Source organism: Benincasa hispida, chromosome 1 (genome assembly GCF_009727055.1).
Source record: "Benincasa hispida cultivar B227 chromosome 1, ASM972705v1, whole genome shotgun sequence".
Taxonomy (NCBI): Eukaryota; Viridiplantae; Streptophyta; class Magnoliopsida; order Cucurbitales; family Cucurbitaceae; genus Benincasa; species Benincasa hispida.
The window spans coordinates 14,740,657-14,750,546 of NC_052349.1; the positions used below are offsets into that span (position 1 = coordinate 14,740,657).

General features: G+C 30.0%; 2 long non-coding RNA genes across 2 annotated transcripts; both read right to left on the reverse strand.

Annotated features, from left to right (window-relative positions):
- Positions 1 to 220: 220 nt before the first annotated feature.
- LOC120090343 lies at positions 221 to 5,499 on the reverse strand. The gene is made up of 3 exons (XR_005485524.1): positions 2,748 to 5,499; positions 1,132 to 1,441; positions 221 to 1,047 (listed from the first exon to the last, which is right to left on the reverse strand). It is a non-coding gene; the product is annotated as an uncharacterized LOC120090343 (long non-coding RNA).
- A 2,593-nt stretch (positions 5,500 to 8,092) lies between these two features.
- Positions 8,093 to 9,191, reverse strand: LOC120067940. The gene is made up of 3 exons (XR_005479055.1): positions 9,020 to 9,191; positions 8,860 to 8,928; positions 8,093 to 8,488 (listed from the first exon to the last, which is right to left on the reverse strand). It is a non-coding gene; the product is annotated as an uncharacterized LOC120067940 (long non-coding RNA).
- Between the last annotated feature and the right edge of the window lie 699 nt (positions 9,192 to 9,890).

Genomic DNA, 9,890 nt, shown 5'->3' on the forward strand with positions numbered 1-9,890 from the left:
ACGTTTCTGCTCAGGGCCTTCACAGGTTCCTTCACAAATTACATGTCATATTACAACTCAATTATTTATGAATTGGTATATTGTATGTATGTATATTGAATCTTGCTAACTTAACATTATATATAAAAAAAATTAACATGTTATACACATAAACATTGAATAACTAGATAACTTAACAGTTTATGTTTATATAATATGGATCGTACATGTCACATTGAAATTGTACATAGAATAATTACCTTTCATTTCATATTGATGGTGAGAATGTGATACTGTAGTACAGTTACATTTTTCTGAACATTACAAAAACTATAACAAATGACTGAACATGTGGTCATTCCAAAAAAAAAATTACAAAATATATGTTTTTCGGTTGAAATAGCAGGTGGTTAGTCTAGTGGGTTCGAGCAAGTAGGCATGCAGTACCGTAGCTGTTTCTCTTCCGGTACAACAAGGAAAAGCAAAAGACGAACTTCTTCCGATACAGCAAGGAAGAGGCCCGTCTTTTGTATGTCCGTGCCAATTATATCAACTAGGTTGTATCTATCATCCTCAGTCAGTCCTTCAATACCAAATATGGCCTAAACTACCTCATTCCGATGTCCAAATTCCGGCTCATATTTCTCAGTTTGTCACACAACGAGTATGTCCATGTGCGTTAACTGCATATTAGCTGTGGATCATATGAGGTCGATCATTTCATTCTGGAATGTCAGTCGTTTCCTCTTACTCCCTCTGGATGGTTCCGCTGATACGCTTGCTCTGCCTATGGAGATATCTGGTACATTTGCTTTCCCTCGTGGACATATCTACTTGATCTTCTTCCATTGCATTCTCAAGCAGTTGGGTTTGTTCATTATCTGGGGTAGGGTATTCCTGTGATCCTAGCTGAATTATTTCATCTTCTATTTCTCAGAACAAATTTGACGCCATCACCACTAGGGGCTCGCAAGACTACTCAGTTGCCCTATCCTTCCCAAATACATTTGATAGTTCACCGTAATAGGGGAATGACTTATTCCACAATTCCTTCACGTTAGGATGACTCTGCATTGATATATAGAAGCAATATTAGAAATTATACAAAAACAAGTGCGATGTACGTTGTTCATTTTTTAAGAAAAACTTTACCCAAACTTAGATGTCAAAGATCTCCTTGTCCACCTCAACGAACTTGAACTCCTCGTTTCATCTGAACCCTAATTGATTTAACATCTTTGTTACTGTCGGATATTGTTTCTTCAAACTTCTAATATTACATTCGATGGTATTCTGGTTTAGGTCACATTCGAGCAACTTCTAATCTTGCATTTGATGTTTCATACGACTTGTGTAATGCCCCCTTGTACTCACTGACTTAACTATGATATTCGTGCGGGATAAGTAGATCCTTGGATTACTACCAATGAATACCACATAGAATTTGTGTTTCTCCATCTGCCTATATTTTCAAAATAGGGGTAGTCAACACCAGCAATAAGCGTTGAGGTGAATGATTTTTTAGGAAGTTAGGATTCAGGAGTTCTAATCGTTATGGTTTGAGGGTTCTCATGCAACCTTTTACTACTTACATGTGTCCTAAATTGTGCAATTAGATTTTCTAGTTGACAAATTATAAGTATATTTACATAAGAAACAAGTCTAGATAAGTATTATAATAGTTGAGATTATTGGATTTTTCTAAAATATATTACAATAGTTGAGAACATATTAGCCTACAATTTAAGTATACTCTAAAGTTTCAATAAATGCTTAAATTGTGTAACTAATAAAATAAATATCATCTAAAAATGTCATACATGAAGAGTTTGAAAAAAATTATATTAAAAAAGACATAAAGAGTTTATGTAATTAACAAAATAAATATCATCTAAAGATGTCATACATAATTAATATCATCTAAAAATGTCATACATAAATAGTTTGAAAAAAATTATATTAAAAAAGACAATACTTTCATATTATAAAATAAATTAGTCAATGTGGTTTTAGTCCAAATCAAAAGGTTATAAAGTGAATATATGTGTGTGTGAAAATTTAGATCTAACAAAAATAAATTCTAAAAACATGATCCTTTTTATCTCATACTTTTGTTCCTATGCTTATGATATTGAAAAAGTACCAACTTTCGTTTCTATGCTTATTCTTATGCTTATATTAGTACTTTTTTTGTCATGGAATTTATGTCATATCAAAAAATATTACATGGAACTTTCGTTTAGAATTGGTCTTGATTACAATATTTTTACGGTATTAAATATAACTTTTGTTCTTCGACATTAAGATTCATTAATAAGAAAAGTATAAAAAAAACAGAGGGAATATTCATAATCAAAAGTATAAAGATTCGTTTTTTTTAATATTTTTACAATACAACTATTTTAGAAAAGATTAATTTTATGTATTTATAGTTATTCTTTATATAAATAAAAAAAACAATTTTTTTTATTCTATTTCCATTTGCAATTTTTTTTTTACTTTTACAGAAAAGTGTAAGACAAATAAGACAAAATAAAATGAAATAAAAATTGAAACATTTTAAATTTATAGATGAAATTGAAAATTGAAAATTAAAATGAACGTCAAACTATTTACAACGAATCAAAGTCCACAAAGAAAAAAGTCTCCAACAATTTCAATATACAAGTGAAAAAATACAAAACCATAGTGCATTACAAATGTTCACCAAGTCAAGCAACAAACAGTAGACTATAACAAATATTACTCTGAACGTAAAACTTACGAACCTCAAACTAGTTACGAAATGTATGTTCGATTAGTTTGAGCCCTACACGAACGAAAAATAAGTATAGTTAAACCAAAGGGTAGGTCAATACGACAGAAGTAGAAATAAAATATACTAGAACATATCTTTTGATAATGTTCGGAGTGAATGGTAATCGAGACAGTCCACATGTAAGGGGCAGAAAGTAGATGTTTCCTAACAAAAACATAAAAACGTTAATATCAAATCTTACTTGGAATATAAGGAAGGAAGGAAACATACCTTGTGTAAGGCAATCTTTCATTTGTTAGCTATCTTATATGAATAGAATAAGGTTGAAATCAAAGGTAGAAGAAGGAAACATAACATATTGCAATAGCTAAACCATACATATGAGAATGTAAAAATGGTTTAAGAAAAACCTGAAAAAAAAAAAAAAAGGTAGAGCAGAGACGTACCAACACAGTGTATTAGAGGTGGCTGTGGAGAAATCTCACAAAATATGAGAAGGAATTCAGGTATAAGTAGAAGATACAATAAGGATGGTTGGTGAGGAGAATGGAAGATAGATCTGGAATGTATGTCAAGAGCCAGCCGAAGTGCATCAAGCTGTTCGCAAGGGCCAACTTGATCCTCTTCCCTAGGGATTGTAGTGGATATAGTTTAGTGGTAAAAGTGTGATTCATTCTATTGCTTTCATTACTGACAGATGCATAGGTCGACCAACTGTATTAATCAATTAGCGACAGATACTGGTTTTCTCTTTGTTAGAATTTGAGGCATTCCAAAAACTTGGAGATCCAACTTCAAAAAGAGAACCCCTTCTAATCAATTCATTTCTGCAAGCGGGGGGATCTAGAGCTAAGTCCCCCTTACCCTATTCATCTCTTTGGGCTTCTATTCATTCCACTCCAAAAGAACCGTAGATAGAAAAGCAAAACGAGGAAGAGGTGGCTTTCTAGGCTTCCCCCAAGTTGATCAAACACCACAAAATTCTATATGTATCTATGAGATCGAGTATGGAATTATGTTTACTGATTGTTCTCTTACTTGCTCTAGTGGCTAGAAAACGCCAACCGGTCAACTCAAACATAAATAAAGTAAGTAATGGTCAGTTCAATATTAATTTTAGGTGGTTGATTATAAAATAAATCTACTAAAAATTGACATAATTACAACATAATATCTCACATAAATGGACATAAGAATAAAGATTAGAGGGCCTCAGGATTTGATATAGATCTTTTATGGGAACAAATCCAACTCCAAACAAACAAAATAAATAATTGCAACAGTTGTAAAATTAAAGTTCAATTTTTTAAGTGTATGAAAACTGAATTTAGTTGAATACTGAAAACACTTTCAAAATGGATAAAAAAAGAATCCACTGATTAGATGAAAAACACCAAAAGATTTGTCTATGTATGAAGGAAGAAATTACAAAGCAGTCTGCAAACATAAGGAAAAACAGTGATGCATAATTTTTTAATCTAATTATCAAAATGAAATCAAATCATATTAGAAATTATACTAAAAAATTAGAGTGCAAATTTTATAACAAATCATCATCGACCTTAGGGAAAAAGAAGATAGAAAACGAACCTGTTGTGGGGTGGATTGGATCCCCACCAAACTCCAATAACATGGTTGGTATCCCCTACCATGAATTTACTCACTGTCCAAGTTTGATGAAAAAGAGAAAAAACAAAAAAAAAAAAGGCAAGGGAAGGACACGTGCTCTATTATTGAAGCAACAAGAGGCAATCTGAAAAAAAAAGTAGGGAAGAGAAAGACAAACAGAACATATATAAGCATGGGAATAAAGAATAGAGACAAAGAAGTTAATACGATATAAATGGAAAAAAAAATAGGGATTTGGTTGTAATAACATACCAAAAGTGAAAAAAAAATCATAAGAAACGAAGAACAAATTATAAGAGTAAACCCTAGTCATAAACATGCAAGCCAAAAGAATGCCCAAAATGACGGAAAGCTAAATCAGGACAAAAAGAACCATACAAAGTACAGAGCCAACAACAATAAGAAAATCAAGCATGCAAGGATGAATAAAATATGAGGGAATCCAAACGCAAACTACAAATTTTAAGCCAGAAACCAAGTATTCGAAATAATTAAAAGATGCACAAAATGACGGGAAGTTAAATCAAAACAAAAACGAATCCGACGAAGTATAGAGCCAACAACAATCGAAAAATCAAATATGTAAGGACGAATAAAATATGAGGAAATCCATATGAGAGCATACAAATCCTAAGTCATAAACTAATATTTGAAAAGATTTCAGATCTAGACAAAAAATCGTTCATATCTACTACACAATATATATATATATATATAATATAATATATATATATATATTATATATATATAGATCTACCAAGAAATCGTTCATATCTACTACACAATATATATATATATATAGATCTACAAAGAAAAAAAAGTTAGATCTACTAAAAACAAATAGTTATATTCTACCAACAAATCGTTCATATCTACAAGATCTAAAAAAAATAGCTATACAAAGAAAATCGAGAAGAGAAATGCATCGTTCAACAAGAAAATGCAAATATTGAATGAAGTCTGAGAAGAATACAACTCATGCGAGTCAGAGGGAGGAAGAAAAAACGAGATGAAGAAAGACAAACTGAACGGCGAAAGAAGAGAGAAGATGAGAAGAGAGGGTTGAATAATGAAAAAGCGTGAAAGGAAGAGAGAGAATGAGAAGAGTAATTAAAACGCTAGAAAAAGTGGTGTGAAACAGGGAGAGAAGTGGTAGGTTAAAAAGATGTGTTTGTCTTTTAAACGGACATCAAACAATGGGTGAACTTTTTAAGCCCACCCAACCCAACTCTAGTGGGCTATCAAACGACCCCTTAAACTTATAATAACAATACATAAGATCTAAATAAAGATCCTATGTTTCAATAATGTCCAAATTTTTCATAATTTACAAGAATGTCTAATTAACTTCCAAATTAAAAAAAGAAAAAAAAAAAGAAAAAAAAGTTCAATTACCATTTAGACTCCAAACTTAAATTAATTACACGATTTTTTAAATAGGAAATGGAAAGGCTTGCACGCTTTTTAAGGGAAATATAATATTTTTCAAATATTTTCAAAACGAATTCCAAAAAACCTTTCCATCTTCTCCAAATAATAGGAATATTTGATATAAGATTCTTAGTATCTTTCCATCTTCTCCAAACCAAAATAGGTTCTAGCGACAAAAAATCCAATCTCAGGCCATATCGAATCTGGCGACCGAATTTATAAGTTATAAATTTAAACCCTAAATTTTGTTTTTGTTCTTTTTTTCTCTTCATGGAGATTAAAGGGTTTTCTATAATTTTGTTACAATTTTTATGGGTAAATTTTGGATTTACGTGAGTTTAAACCCTAAATTGATTTTATGGGTTATATTCTTGAAGATTTGATATATACTAGAGGTTTTTTTTTTTTTTTTCCCATCAATATGGTCAAATTTGCTGTGTAGGTTTGTGCATTCAATATTTACTGTGTAGATTTATGTAGGTTTGTGCATTTAATATTTGTTATGTAGATGTAAGTAGGTTTGAGATGTTAGTGGATCTACACTAAAGTTTTTGTATACTTTTTTTTTTTTTTTTTTGGTATTTAACAAGACTCCAGGTTTTACATAGGGTTCAAATATTCAATGATTATTTGAAATATATTGGGATATATATGATGAATTTATGTAGGTTTGAAGTATTCAAGAATATAACCCATAAAATCAATTTAAACCCTAAATTGATTTTGTGGGTTTGTTTCATTCTAGTTGTGCATTCAATTTGGAATATATTGGGATATAAACGATGGTTCTATTTGATATACTTTAGTATATATGACCAAGTTGTGATGTTAATTGAGATATAAAGGGTTTTAAACCTCAAATAGATTTTGTAAGTTATATTCTTGAAGACTTGATATATATACTACAAGTTTTATTTCTGTGCATTCAATATGGAGTATATTGGAATATAGAGGGTGATTTTATTTGATATATTTTGGTATATATGATCAAGTTGTAATATTAACCCATATTCACTACAAAGTCATATAGTTGTATTATCTATGTACTCCGAAATTACATTTAAAATATATTGGGTTATATATGATGGGTTTACTAGGATTGACATTTAGAGGATTTAAACCTTAAATTGATTTTATAGGTTTCATTCTTGCTGTGCATTCGATATGGAGTATGTTGGGGTATAGACGATGGTTCTGTTTAATATGACGATGGTTCTGTTTGATATACTTTGGTATATATGTTCAAGTTGTAATGTTAACTGATATATACTACAAAGTCATATATTTATATAGTCATTCATAATGTTATTTATACGATGTTATAGAAAATGGTTCATGTGAAAATGTCGAATGATAGATTTGATAGGAGACGTAGTGGAAGGATAAGACCTTTTGCTGATAACCAAACTTTGGGTAAAAGAAAGCATAGGATGATCGTGTCTTCCAAAATAATGAGATCGTCATTCGCATCAAAATTTGGATCAGTTGAAGAAAAGAAATGAAAAAAGACCATTAAAGTTGAGGACATCAAGAATCCAACATTTAATCTACTATCACAACTATAGTGATAGGATATTGTGATAATATAAGACTTTTTTACCATTTGAACTAAAGCTTTAGGAAACATATTTAAATTAGAATTATGGATTATCCTTGACTTTTTTTCCTGTTATGGGGGTTTCAACTAAAAATACTATTTTGTTTAGAACCATATGGTATGTTTGAGAGATTTTTTGTTGATTGATTCAAGATTTTAGAAATCAATTTCGATTTAGATCTTTGGATTTTTTAATAGCTTGAACTGTGGATGTTGTAATAGTTTGATCTTTGGACTTTTTTTTTTTTTTTTTTGTTGATGTTTGCTTTGTTATATATGATATATTAGACATCTTAATTATTGTCCAATATAGATATATATATACCATATGGTTCATCTTCATTATTGACAGTATATTCCATACATATATCAGACATTTTAATCATCTCCATGTGATACATCTTCATTATTGTCAATATATTCTATATAAACTTCATATTGCGACTGCGAAATGATCATAAATAATCTTCTAGTAAAATAAAAAAAAAAAAAAAAAAAATCCTAAAATTGAACCAAGATATATATACACAATATATTATATATTAGAAAATCGAGTTCAGGAAGTTAGTCTCGTGAAGTAACTTTATGAGACGAATGAGACTAACTTCACGAGACAAAAGACAAAAATGAGATGAAGTTGAATTCATTTCTTGTGAATTTCGTCTCGTGAAGTAACTTCACAGGACAAAAAACAGAAATGACGTGAAGTTGAGTTTATTTTTCATGAAATTCGTCTAGACAAAAGACAGAAATGGTTCATAATAAATAAAGTTCCAAGAGAATACCTAGTACATGACATATATATGAAAGAATATTTCATACCTTTAGCACACATTAGGAGTGTTTTTAAGGGGGGAAAAAGCTTCAAATATCCATTAGAGTCCAAAATATAACTCAATAACAAAGATGAATTTTTAAAAATCAACAACTACATTTGAGTGAAAACAACAATGACCAGCACTATTGAGTATTGTAGGGTAGAGAATGTCTGCAAGTCTGCTTGTTATAACCTTTCCTTCCACGACTACATTTTACAGTCTTCCTAAACTCCATTTGAGAAGGGATCCTTGTCTTCTTTGATTTACCAGAGGATGCTTGACATTAGAATATTTAGAATATATCAAGATTTTTTTCCCTTCCAACATATATATCACAATTACTATAAAATAAAGTATATATGTGATATAACTGGAAATATAAACATGTACAATCTCAGTATATTTCAAATAATAATATAAAACAACACAATGTAATAATCAAACTAAAAAACACACAAACATAAACACGAAGAAAAAGTTATCCACACGCTTTAACAATAAAATAGAGTATACATGTGATATAAATGCATAACAAATAAACAATGTAATATATCACATAAAAATGAAACATATTCAAATGCCATCGACATGCTCGAAAGAAAAACTTGTCGGGAAAAAAAAAAATCATCGACACGCTCAAAACATACCCATCAAAATCCAATTTAATTAGCAATAAAAATCTGGAATGGAAATTTGAAAGAAAGGAAAAGAGCAACCTGCCGAAAAAGAAATGAAAATATTAAATGCCAGAAACGAAATTGAAAATGAATGGTGAAGAATCAGTGGACGAAGATGCCTGAAACGAACCTATCGGAAAATCTGCACACGCTGCCGAAGAAATAACTTGCCGGAAAAATAGTTCTACACGGCTGAAAAATGAACGGTGAAGAATGAAGGAAGAAGATGAAAAGAGTGAAACGATTGTTCGTTTCGTTTGTTATTGTTTGTATATATATAAAAAGCTTACTTCGCTAGAATTCAGAACAAATGTCGTGTTGAACTAAAATAAGAAACTAATATATTCACCATGTTTTTGTTTTTTGTAAAATTATACCCTTCATATTGAATTTACTTAAAAAATAAATAAATAAATAAAAGAGCAGTTACGAATATAACAATCAGATCTAAAGTATTGCCAGATATAGTACAATATAAAAGGAAAATTGTAAATATAGCAAATTTTGGATTCAGCTGTCAGTATCTATTAGTGATACAAGTCTATCATCGATAAATTTTGCCATATTTTGAAATCTTTAAAAATATTACTGTACATTTTATTATTATCTACTCGTTGCAATTACATCTAAAAGAAGGAAAAGGGGCGACGAGATGAATGTCTAATTTTAAATGGGACAGTTGCAATTATACATTAGACCCAAAGTATTAGCAGATATAATAAAAAAAATTGCAAATATGACCAAATTTAAGTAGTCTATCAGTGATAGACCATATTATTGGTAGGAGTCTATCAGAAATAGACCATATCACTACTAAGAATTAGACTCTATTGCTGATAGATTTGTCTATATTTGCAATTTTTTTTTAAATGATGTTATATACTTGGTTATTATTCCTAAAAATGCTACCAATTGTAATTACTCTAAGATATACTATAATTATTTGAAGACGCGTACGAATATGCCCTAACTAGCCATAGACATAGTTACACAATATATGT